This window comes from Haliotis rubra, unplaced genomic scaffold (assembly GCF_003918875.1).
Source record: "Haliotis rubra isolate DU_JTF1 unplaced genomic scaffold, ASM391887v1 Scf1554, whole genome shotgun sequence".
NCBI classification, from domain to species: domain Eukaryota; kingdom Metazoa; phylum Mollusca; class Gastropoda; order Lepetellida; family Haliotidae; genus Haliotis; species Haliotis rubra.
In genome coordinates, this window is record NW_025765508.1 from 86,323 (window position 1) to 100,729 (window position 14,407).

Consider the following 14,407-nt stretch of genomic DNA (forward strand, 5'->3'; position numbering starts at 1 on the left):
CTGTAGATACTGTACAAAGAAACCTATCCTGTGGGTTACACGAGAATGGGTCTGCACATCCAGCAGGCGCACAGTCAACGCATGCACTATTCCCATATAAGAACTACACACTGATCAAATGTAATCTTTGTCAAGTACATACAATATACATGGTAGATGAGATATATCAATCTTACATGATACAGAAAATAGTTACCAAACAGGAACTACTAGCCAACATATTGACTGGACATATAGAAAACTACCATAAGCACATTCATACAAGTTAAATGGTATATTGTGCATTGACTTTTATTTTGTTATCATGGGCATATTTATACCTATTTTGTGTAATGATTAATATTAGGGTTTAATTTACTATATGTATGTAAAATTATAATGTATAATAACTAACCTTTTATTCTGACCAAACTGTCACACAGAACTGTACATGAAACAAAAAGACACCCGTGTGAAGGTCCGGGTTAGATTGTATCTTCAGGAACTCATGTTTGTCGTAAGAGGCGACTAACGGGATTGGGTGGTCAGGCTCGCTGACTTGGTTTACACATATCATCGGTTCCCAATCGCGCAGATCGGTGCTCATGATATTGTTCACTGGATTGCCTGGTCCACACTCGATTATTTACATACCGCCGCCATATAAACTAAACTTAATCACTCACTCACTGAAACACAAGGACATGAGGCAGCTGAACTGACAACTAATTGCAACTTAAATGCATAAACAAGTCGTCGTCTGCGAGACCACTATATCCTGATATAAGATAATGATGATTAGTTATTCATTTACGTACACAATATACAACCACTTAATTCACCCCTGTAACAGTCCTACTTTCGTTACTTGATGAAATATTCCACAAGCGTAGCCCTACTGAAGGTTCATGATACATGTGAATTAGAAGTTTACAGTAAATGACAAAATTAAATGTAAATCAAATTCTTCCCGCCTCCCATGTTTTTTTTTAGAAATTAATCAAACTTGTCTATTAATTTATTGCGGCCTTACCTTCACCAGCTCGGCATGCTAATATTGGAAATTAACCCCCATTCACAGCCCGGGGCGCGTGCATTGCTCTAAAGAAGCGAGTGAGTTTGGCTTAACACGACTTTCAACAGTATTTATCTTTCAGTTATGTCACGGATTATCAGTTCGATGTAGGATGAAACCCACCAGCATAAGTTTCTGGCACGCTCAACGGACGCAAGTCCACTGCCACGACTGAACTACCCGTGATCACAGTTCAAGATGACTGTATAGGTAATTGGTAGAAAAACGCGAGGGCAAGATTTCTAACGGACGGTCTAGATTTACAGCTAGCCATCCCGATGATCTGGTAAAACCTTTACATACTCCATACATATTTTGGTGTCTGGTCTGGTTAAATCCATTTTGGGATGGTAACATTTTGAAGTTACCAGCCCTGATGTCTGGCTGGGTTTTGGGCTTATTTCATACACTGTCAGTATCACCTATGATATTAAAAACACACTATTTTGTATTTGGGTATACTAAGCTCGAAACGAAGCACCCGGAAGGGGTGGGTGTGCACTCAAGTATAGTGAGTGAGAGAGTTAAAATGTAAAGTCACTTTGGCAATATTTCAGCCCTATCGTGACTAAATCAAGTTATACATTGATATAAAAGAAAGGTAAATTATAAAACCCTGTCTACGAAGGACAGTAAAACAACTAGATTATCACAGTTAGAAATTTGAAACTAGTAACTAAATATAAAACATTTTAACTATACATGACAATACAATATAAAACAGGCTATAGATTGCCAACAACTGAAGGTAGATCACCATATTGGGGACCATTGGCAAGTAAATTTAAACTCTCCATTTTGTAATCGTAGAATATGTGTATTTTTAATGTATGGCTAGATGTGTGTAAATTGCTAACAACTGAAGGGATGATGTACATCCAGCTATAGGGTCCATGCAGGAAGCAAATGTATTGTAACTCCCAATGACATTTCCAACCGTTTAAAGTCTCCCGGCATCTGTTTCTAATCCTTACCCTGTCCCCAATCAGGTTGACACCTAGAAGACGAAACCATTCTTCTGTAAGGGGAAGAGATTCTTCTAACCCAATCTGCAGAAAGATAGACACTACATGACTGCCAAATTAGTGCAAACAGGAATTATCAGGATTGTATAGAGTTTTAGTTCTATAAAGTGTACATTATTTTATGTCTGTATGTATGCCACCGGAACACCATTTCTGCACTGATGAGACGCTACCAGAACACACATGCTGTAGTACACAATTTATAGTCATATAATGATACATTAAAAACAACACTCGACCAATTGGCCTACGAGACACAAGATTACTAGAAGGGACATATACACAAACACATACTAATATACTCCAGAATCATACTCAAAGAATACGAAGAGGCAAACACATCGAGCTCTCATAACAGTCTCATGCATGTGCCATACTCCTATACATCTATGTAGGCACATATCAATGCACGCAAAAGCATCCACATGAACACAGAATATAGTTCATCAATCACGTAAACATGAATACATACCTGCATGAATACCTATATCATACATACATACATACATACATACATACATACATACATACATACATACATACATACATACATACATACATACATACATACATATACATACATACATACATACATACATACATACATACATACATACATACATACATACATACATACATACATACATACATACATACATACATACATACGTACGTACGTACAGACATAAATAACATTACATGTACATGAGTACACAACCCTACACACCCAACACACCTACACACATACTTACACACCTACACAGATACTTACACACCTACACAGATACTTACACACTGCAGTCATATTGGATACAATATATACATTTATAGCTAAAATACATGGAATTATCATGAAACGTCCATCCCATTATCAGAAATTTGCGGGCGCTGCAAATGATATTGGACCGCTCAACCTTAACCACGGGCCACTATCACTTTTGTTGTCAAGTGACGTCATATAGTCCAGGAGGAGAATCCCAAAAGGGGCCTAGAAATAGGATTTCGTAGCCTCCCCAGTACTGATTTTGTTTGACACTATTTTCAGTTAGTATGATGTCTTGGGCTCATGAAAAGGCCTGTAATACTCTCAGATTGTGGTATCAGGTTGTTTTTACAGGCCATTATATGTGGTGGGGGTCTGCGAGCATTTTCGTCACATTTGGTTTGGTGCCCGACAACATCTCAAAGTTTATCATTAATAGTTTTACTACTGTCAATCTGACCACTTTCATTGTGATTTCTGTGTACTGCTAAAGGATGTAGAAATTATTTGACATAATTTTGTTTTGAAAAACAAATCAAAATGGCCGCCATTTTTGTTTGTCATGTTTTGGCTTCTCAGCACTTAAATTTACATATAAATGAACACCGAATGTTTCTATTTACATCCTAAGTTGATATATTTGATGTTTTTTGACACTTGTTTCTCCTAGAGTGATTGCTTGGGCACAAAACAAGTCATTTTGTATGGTCATATCGTGGTAATTTAATGTTTTACAGCTTATTCTTTGAGACAGGGATATTTTAGCGATTCTCCGACTTTTCATGGAAATGTGTGAGGGTGATTTATTTAATGGCAGTTAACATATTTTTCTTTCTAAAACAAGTTGTTTTTGTTTTCCCTTTTTATTTCTAGAGTGACGGCATATTATTAGGAATTTTTATATATTACCCAGAATTCAAAATGGCCGCCATTGTAGTTTAACTTCATATACTTAGCGGAGGACTAAATTTGTACTGATATGAAATCCAAACAACTCATTTGGTGTCTAATGTTTAATACAGTATAGGAATAGAGCTACATTTCAATGATATGGTAAATCAAAGCTTCACACTCCTAAAATATTTGATGAAATAACATTATCTAAAAGTGTTTTAAATTTATGCTTCATGGCCGATAACTACGTCTAAAGCTTTGGTTGTAGCTATTCAAATTGTTCTATCAGATAACTCTTAATTACATTTGATACATCCATAAGCTTGCAATTAACCCTCCTTTTCACTTTCTTTCATTTCATATGTTACTTCATGTCAGAATCGGACCTGTGAAGATCCGGGTTGGAATTGATCTTCAATAACCCATGCTTGTCACAAGAGGCGACTAACGAGATCTGGTTGTCAGGCTCGCTGACTGGGTTGACACATGTCATCGTATCCCAATCGCGCAGATTGATGTTCATGCTGTTGATCCTGGATTGTCTGGTTCAGACTCGATTATTTACAGACTGCCGCCATATAGCTGGAATATTACCGAGTGCGTAAAACTAAACTCACTCACTCACTCATGTCAGAATCGGAGTCATCTACTAGCAACAAGTCAAAGGTGTTCGGGCAACAATCATCTGCCATACAAATAGACATTAAAAAATTTTCAGCTGCGTGCGCTTACGGTTCATTCGACATTAATGGGCTTTCGACTGGCAGATATTCTGGCTCAAACATGTCAAAGCAACCTGAATTCCCGCTTTCAATAGCGGTAATATTGGCTTTCTTGTCGGTGCTAACCTAAACAAATGCACTATTAAGACTGTTGATGGACCAAAACCGAACACGGACATAGTTTGACATGTTGCAGGCTATGGTCTTGTCAAAGGCCAAGGTCGAATATCGTCACTTTCTGTTGTGACGTCACTTGAGTTGTTCGATGACGTAATTGCATTCGGGCAGTCACCCCGTCAGAAGTTGATCTGGGTAAACTTACATTCAAATTCCTTCATTGTTTCCTTTTTCTTTTCAACACAAATTCAATGTATTTTAGCAATAATAACAGTACTGCTATTTTGGAGGGCATTATCATTTGCAGAAGCCCTCGGGCTTTTTCAACTGCCCTTCTTCGTCGGGCTGTTAATGGAAGACCTCGGGCTTCTGCAAATGATAATGCCCTCAAAAATAGCATTACCCTTATCACATTGAATAGTATATAACAAAAGTGTCCGGCCCCGAAGCCCAGGAAGGACAAACATGCTTGTCATATTCAGCCCCTTTTGAAAAGCGAGTCATACCCAAAAACACCCATTAAAAAACCTCTATGAAATAATTCCAATTTCATCACATAAAGGTACTTAATTGTTTTAAGTCATGAATAAAAAGTAATAATAACTATCCCAATACAATTAGTTTTTGAAATAAAAAAACATAAACCATACAGAACAATACATTGATAAAAAAATATATATAAATATTTTTTTTATATATGTTTTTAATTAAAAACACCGAATATATGAACAAGTATATATATTTATATGTATGTATACCTTGTTTTCTAAGAATACTGCTATGTGTTGTGACAGTCCAAGCGATTGAAGGATTTCTTCCATCTGAAAAGGAAGAACAAGATACACATCCTAATATCATCTACATGAAATAATGGTTTTGTCAATAAAAAGATCTTGATTATGGATTAGGTATGAAATTTCATTATGTACGGCAGGTTTGGCATTATGTTTCAAGGCATAACAAGTGCCTACAGAGTAAACAAGAAAAAAGTCTATATATTTACACGTAGGATAAACTTTTAATTGTACATTACTATAATAATTGTGAATTTGACTTTTACAAACCATCGCCACAAAATTGATTGATGTGACCGTGTGCATTACGTATGAAGTATGAATCTATGATTCAAAGTTAAGGAATATGTAACATTGAGTGACAGTGAGTAAGCAAAGTTTATAAGGCAGCGAGACGATTTTGGGGGGTTGCGCAGTTCAGAAAGGGGGTGGGGGTGTGGGATGTGGATTTTCACCATTTACTCAAGAGGAAAGGGGAAGTGCGCACCCCTGCAACCCAACCACCACCACCACCAACAACAACAACCCCTTTCTGGGTCCGCCTATGATGCTACCAGTTATAGCAGGCCTGATCCATGCGTCTGTGTCAAATAGTTGTCTCACCTGTTTGAACATTGAGTGAATGATGTCTAAATGAAACAGACACACAGTGACGGTAGATAGGTATCGCAGCATTCATTAGCAAAGAACAATGGGGGTTAACAACTTGGTACGAGGTTGCTGATAAATAATCCTTTCCTGATATTTTTCTCTTACACTGAACACATGTAGTAGCTACTTCCTGCCTTTCTCATAACATGAGTTATCTCCCTTCCGGCGCGAAAAACTGCAACTTCCGTAACGTACTTGGCAACAATGTCATGTTACTTTCAGAACAAAGTGTACATGAATGAGAAACAGTGATAGAAAATTGTTCAAATTCAGTTATAAAATTGTTCGTTATAAGATTGGTTATGTGAAAGCATCTGACAGTAAACCCATTACTAATTGTGAGAGAGATATACACAGAAACTTGAAAGTAACTCCACTGCTGACTGGTTCAAGCTTTTGTTCAGACACTACTACAAGACCAAATATGAAACCCTCTCTGCCTCCCCTTCATTACCTTTCCATTTCATATTGTGGTGATGTGGATCTTTATTCCACTGATTGTCAGGTTGAAATGAAGGCATCATGTGATTTTGTGGATGTGTCAGAGGAAGATGCTCACCGTATTGATACTTTAAAGGGCAACTTTACACGAATACTAACCTTTTTATGTTGCACTTTATCATCATTAAAAGTGTTTGTCAAGAATTTTTAAAGCAAAAACAGTACAGATATCAGAAGTAACTAAATCATTGTTTACATTATATCGATTCAGATTTTGCACATTAACAGAGATTTCTATGTCCACAATAAACACACCATGGCTTATGTCCCTTGGAAATGACGTCATTGGTGCCAAACCGACAAACGAATGACGTTGTTAGACCCATTTCATGTGGTGCAGGTATAGGTGTGGTTCTTGTGCCTCGATGCGCAGGCTACTGTTTTAATCCAGCTGTTGCCTGGCCGTTAGCTGGCTATATATTGTCAGTTCCCTGTGCAAATTCTCCTGTTACTCAACGGATGCAAACTCTCTCTCTCACAACGTCAGTTATCTGTCCTTGGCCACCACTATAACAAACATGACGCGCATAAAGTATTTAACATCTGGCATGTAATCACATGGCATGTAATCACATGTGTGTATTTTCATTCATAACATCAATGAAAATACCAAATATCTGTAACAATGTTGACGTACGTATGACATCACTATCGGGAAGCAACACTCTCAAAATGGCGTGTTCACTGTCACGAGTGCGCCGGAATTTTGTACGCACAATTTCGTTGTTTCAAGCAAAGTATATACATAAATGTGACAATATAAGTAGTCGGGAACATTCTGACAATCTGCTGGTTGTTATTTTCTGTTTGTTTTCATTGTCACCAAGGAAAGTAGTCAGAAATAAGGAGAACATCCACGGTCGGTGTGCGTGAATTTGCGTCAGTCATGGCGTCACGCTTTCAGTAACTTTAATTATGTTGTGACGAATCTCGGAAATCATTGCAATACACCTATTTTATTTAACTATCGCTTGCTACGATACCTTTCCCATGCATGGTCTAAAACTAATGTGCAAGTGTTTGCAACAAGAGTAGGCGAACAGATACACAGAGTGAAATCAGTTGAGATTGACTTTGTTTACATTTCAAACAAGTGTTCCTTTCCCAGTGCGGCATCTGATATAAACTCTGTCAAAAAAGAAATGCAACCCCTGTATTTTAGAGATTTTGATCTGAAGTTTTAGGACGACACGGCATTTTTATTATTTAAGACAGAAGTCTGAAATTTGGCAGAATAATAACCCAGATGGGCATGTTTAAAATTGTCATTTCAAAAGTCATCTCACAGACACCAGTTTGTCACCAGGGGGGCGTCTTTCTCAGTATCTCGTATGAGCACCACGCGCTGCAATCACTGCACGGCATCTCCTTGGACAAGAACGGATAAGACGCCGGATTCTTTCCTGGGGAATGGCTCTCCACTCCTCCTGCAGTGCAACGGCGAGCTGTTGCAGCGTCTGTGGCGGCGGCTGACGTTGGCGACGTACGCGTCGATCAGAGTATCCACAGGTGTTCAATAGGGTTGAGGTCTGGTGATTTAGAGGTCATGGCAGACATTGACGTTGGAATTCTGCAGAAAGTTCATTGTTGCACGTGCAGTATGAGGCCGGGCGTTGTCCGTTGAAAAATCTGTGTCTGTTGGTCAATAATAATCGGGAGAAGGTGAAGCTCTAACACGTGGTTGATGTAACGTTGGGCTGTCAGGTTCCTGGAACGATCACCAAGTCTGATTTCTGGTTGTATGAGATGGTTCCCCAAACCATGACGCTTTCTCCGCCAAATCTGTCCACCTGTCGGACGCAGATGGGCGCAAAACGTTATGACGTCTCCTATACAGACGCTGTCTTCCGTCGTGACGTTGCAAAGAAAACGTGATTCATCAGAAAACCAGATTCGCCTCCAGTTTTGTAAAGTCCGTATCCTTACGTTGTTGCACCACCTGAGTCGTCGGCGTCGATGTAGGGGGCGTAGTACAGGTCCAACAACTGGTCTACAGGCACGTAAACCCGCTTCTTTCAGACGGTTCCTAATCGTTTGAGCTGACCTCTCCTCAAACCTGGTATTTGTGTGGCAGTCACGGTTGGTAGGGCATGCCGATTACGCGGGTGATGGACCGGATGTACCGATCTTGAAGGGGTCGTGATTCTTGGCCTTCCACTTCTCGGGCGATCGTTGGTCAAATTGAAGTTGTTGTAGCGGCTCCAAAGTCGGGATATCGTTGTTTTGTGAACATTTAGGTGCCGTGCAACAGTTCCAAAACTTTCTCCGGCTTGAACACGACCAATGGCGATATTTCGGTCGGCAGCACTCAATCGTGGCATTTTTAACACAGCTTTTCGGCGACAAATGAATGAATATAATACGGAAGCACATGGGCTTTTATACACCCCTACATTAACTGCCATTTTCATGATTTGCATGTGTTTTTTTTGTGCGAAGTCACCATGAGGGTCATTTCATGCGTTGTGACGGAATAAGCAATAAAATACACTTATGCGTACAAATGCAGTTGTTTGGATGGTAATCTTCATTAATTACGTGTATCATTTCAATACATTCGAATAAAATTTAGTTTGGAAGCAATAACTTCATTCAAACGAATTTTTCATATCTGAGGACAGGGGTTGCGTTTCTTTTTTGACAGAGTTTATTTCGTTAACATTTCACTGAAACAATTGGTATTGGTGCCAAAGACCATTTTTCATTTTATTTTAAACTGTATTAGGAATTCAGGGATTCGTGTAAGTGTGTACGTTTGATGTGATATTATAAATAAAACACTCTGAAAATTGACGTTAACTGTGCGTAATTTCCTAAATATTCTCAACCATTCTCGATTCATCGACAATATTTCAGAACGAGCATTGGTGATTCGATCAAACAACAACAACAGAAATACCGCTGATCACAATGACATGGTTTTCTTTGGGTTTTTTTGTCTTCTAAATTAAATTCTCCCAGCCAAATTTGACATTTCAATTAAGACATACTATAAAAAAACACAGTGAATGGGGATTTTGTAATGTGTCAAAACTGGCGAGATTTACGATGCATGTAATTTTCAGTATATTTGTCTTACAATGAACGGATGGTGGTGTCATAGAATAAACGAATTTCAAACAGAATTAAAAACTGCCAATTGCATTTATCTTCGTGATGTATCTGAATATGGTATCGATAGGTAGGAAGAGTGGAAGAGGTTGGATATATATTGTACGATTTACGTAGGAATTAAGTAACAAACGTAGAATGCCGACACATTCACCGATGGCAAGCCAGATGTAGTGCATAAACGTTTTATTTTTTGTGAAAAACGATACGGTTGAAAGACTACCGACTCAGGTTGAATGTTGTACAATTTGGTATACGTGGTAAGACTGTTTGTACAATGTATACCATAGGCGGATCTAGGGGGGGGGAAGGGGCTACAGGGGAAATGAAATTGAAGTGCACCCCTCTTTTCCTCAATAGTGTGCAATACTCTGACACACACACACACACACACACACACACACCTTCTCCAAAAGCTCTGTCCGCCCCTGCAGACACACACATACACAAACGCTTTTCATAACATGTTGTCAAATAACATATCACAGTTCTCAAGTCCTCGTAACTGTTATTCATCGCTCCACACCCTTAATTTTATGAAACATATTCCTGGGAATCTTGTCAAAAAGGAGAAAGACCAGAAGAATTTCTTGAGGGGCGTGTACGCTGGAAGCATCTGATTGGGCATGACGTAAGACTGGAGTTCAAACTGACCAATCATATATTCTTGATGACAATCGCTTTAAAGAAGTGAGTGGGAACTGCCACGTGATTTTGTCCTTTAACTTCGTACTTGACGTACACTTTCCCGTCAGCTTCCAGACTGAAACATAAGACACCTTCTTGACTATTACTGATTACGGGGCACCACTGCATCAACATTAATGAACAGAAACATCTATAAATGGTCACTTAACAGAGCTAAACGTATTGCAAGAGTGCAGCAGCTCATCATAGATATGTTCTGGCATAGGCGTGTTTACTTAGCAAATGAGTGTGTGGGCTCAACGTATTGTACTCAAGAGCACAGGTGATTAAAATGATTAATGATTAAAAAAAAATTGTTATTGAGATGACCCCCGACTCGAAAGGCTCCACAGTACAATACAATACGTCATAACGTATTATACTGTGAAGCATTTCGAGTCGGAGGTCATCTCAAATTTTTGTATATATGTTATATAATCTTTAATCCTCGCAAAGACACGAGGGCCTGTGCTCAAGGGGGGAATCAAACCGTTCTTCGCCGTGACGGGCGAACGCTTTAAACTCGTGCAGGGGTCCGCCCGCCCCCCTTTGTTTGTCCTTAAAGGATATTAAATGACCATTGAAACTTGGGTGAAAATGAAGTGTGCACCCCTCCTTATAGTGTGCACCCCCCCGCCCCCAATTTTTCTCAAAAAGCTGTATCCGCCCCTGTATACGTTTTTTCAAACTGCAACGTCACTATAGTGTGGAACTGACAATATATAGCCAGCTAACGGCCAGGCAACAGCTGGATTAAAACAGTAGCCTGCGCATCGAGGCACAAGAACCACACTTATACCTGCACCACATGAAATGGGTCTAACAACGTCATTCGTTTGTCGGTTTGTCACCAATGACGTCATTTCCAAGGGACATAAGCCAAGGTGTGTTTATTGTGGACATAGAAATCTCTGTTAATGTGCAAAATCTGAATCGATATAATGTAAACAATGATTTAGTTACTTCTGATATCTGTACTGTTTTTGCTTTAAAAATTCTTGACAAACACTTTTAATGATGATACAGTGCAACATAAAAAGGTTAGTATTCGTGTAAAGTTGCCCTTTAAAGTATCAATACGGTGAGCATCTTCCTCTGACACATCCACAAAATCACATGATGCCTTCATTTCAACCTGACAATCAGTGGAATAAAGATCCACATCACCACAATATGAAATGGAAAGGTAATGAAGGGGAGGCAGAGAGGGTTTCATATTTGGTCTTGTAGTAGTGTCTGAACAAAAGCTTGAACCAGTCAGCAGTGGAGTTACTTTCAAGTTTCTGTGTATATCTCTCACAATTAGTAATGGGTTTACTGTCAGATGCTTTCACATAACCAATCTTATAACGAACAATTTTATAACTGAATTTGAACAATTTTCTATCACTGTTTCTCATTCATGTACACTTTGTTCTGAAAGTTACATGACATTGTTGCCAAGTACGTTACGGAAGTTGCAGTTTTTCGCGCCGGAAGGGAGATAACTCATGTTATGAGAAAAGCAGGAAGTAGCTACTACATGTGTTCAATGTAAGAGAACAATATCAGGAAAGGATTATTTATCAGCAACCTCGTACCAAGGTATTAACCCCCATTGTTCTTTGCTAATGAATGCTGCGATACCTATCTACCGTCACTGTGTGTCTGTTTCATTTAGACATCATTCACTCAATGTTTAAGCAGGTGAGACAAATATTTGACACAGACGCATGGATCAGGCCTGCTATAACTGATAGCATAATAGGCGGACCCAGAAAGGGGTTGTTGTTGTTGCTGGTGGTGGTGGTTGGGTTGCAGGGGTGCGCACTTCCCCTTTCCTCGTGAGAAAATGGTGAAAATAAATTGTGCACGACCTACACCCCCAACCCCTTTCTGAACTACGCAACCCCCCAAAATCGTCTCGCTGCCTTTTAAACTTTGCTTACTCACTGTCACTCAATGTTACATATTCCTTAACTTTGAATCATAGATTCATACTTCATACGTAATGCACACAGTCACATGAATCAATTTTGTGGCCATGGTTTGTAAAAGTCAAATTCACAATTATTATAGTAATGTACAATTAAAAGTTTATCCTACGTGTAAATATATAGACTTTTTTTCTTGTTTACTCTGTAGGCACTTGTTATGCCTTGAAACATAATGCCAAACCTGCCGTACATAATGAACTTTCATACTTAATCCATAATCAAGATCTTTTTATTGACAAAACCATTATTTCATGTAGATGATATTAGGATGTGTATCTTGTTCTTCCTTTTCAGATGGAAGAAATCCTTCAATCACTTGGACTGTCACAACACATAGCAGTATTCTTAGAAAACAAGGTATACATACATATAATTATTTATATACTTGTTCATATATTCGGTGTTTTTACTAAAAAAATATACAAAAATAATATTTTTATATATTTTTTTATCAATGTATTGCTCTGTATGGTTTATGTTTTTTTATTTCAAAAACTAATTGTATTGGGATATTTATTATTACTTTTTATTCATGACTTAAAAACAGTTAAGTACCTTTATGTGATGAAATTGGAATTATTTCATAGAGATTTTTTAATGGGTGTGTTTGGGTATGACTCGCTTTTCAAAAGGGGCTGAATATGACAAGCATGTTTGTCCTTCCTGGGCTTCGGGTCCGGACACTCTTGTTATATACTATTCAATGTGATAAGGGTAATGCTATTTTTGAAGGCATTTGCAGAAGCCCGAGGTCTTCCATTAACTGCCCGACGAAGGAGGGCAGTTGAAAAAGCCCGAGGGCTTCTGCAAATGATAATGCCCTCAAAAATAGCAGTACTGTTATTATTGCTGGAATTTGTGTTGAAAAGAAAAAGGAAACAATGAAGGAATTTGAATGTAAGTTTAAGATCAACTTCTGACGGGGTGACTGCCCGAATGCAATTACGTCATCGAACAATTCAAGTGACGTCACAACAAAAAGTGACGATACTCGACCTTGGCCTTTGACAAGACCATAGCCTGTAACATGTAACTATGTCAGTGTTCCAATTCTAACCCGGATCTTTACAGGTCCGATTCTGACATGAAGTAACATATGAAATGAAAGAAAGTGAAAAGGAGGGTTAATTGCAAGCTTATGGATGTATCAAATGTGATTAAGAGTTATCTGATAGAACAATTTGAATACCTACAACCAAAGCTTAGACGTAGTTATCGGCCATGAAGCATAGTTTTCAAACACTTCTGGATAATGTTATTTCATCAAATATTTTAGGAGTGTGAAGCTTTGATTGACCATATCATTGAAATTTAGCTCTATTCCTATACTGTATTAAACATTAGACACCAAATGAGTTGTTTGGATTTCATATCAGTACAAATTTAGTCCTCCACTAAGTATATGAAGTTAAACTACAATGGCGGCCATTTTGGCGGCCATTTTGAATTCTGGGTAATATATAAAAATTCCTAATAATATGCCGTCACTCTAGAAGTAAAGAGAAAACAAAAACAACTTGTTTTAGTAACAAAAATAATGTTAACTGCCATTAAATAAATCACCCTCACACATTTCCATGAAAAGTCGGAGAATCGCTAAAATACCCCTGTCTCAAAGAATAAGCTGTAAAACATTAAATTACCACGATATGACCATACAAAATGACTTGTTTTGTGCCCAAGCCATCACTCTAGGAGAAACAAGTGTCAAAAAACATCAAAAGTATCAACTTTGGATGTAAATGGAAACATTCGGTGTTCATTTTTATGTAAATTTAAGTGCTGAGAAGGAAAAACACGACAAAACAAAATGGCGGCCATTTTGATTTTTTTTCAAAACAAAATTATGTCAAATAATTTCTACATCCTTTAGCAGTACACAGAAGTCAAAATGAAAGTGATCAGATTGATAGTAGTAAAACTATTAATGATTAACTTTGAGGTGTTGTCGGGCAGCAAACCAAATGTGACGAAAATGCTCGCAGACCCCCACCACATATAATGGCCTGTAAAAAACCTGATACCACAATCTGAGAGTATTACAGGCCTTTTCATGAGCCCAAGACATCATACTAACTGAAAATAGTGTCAAACAAAATCAGTACTGGGGAG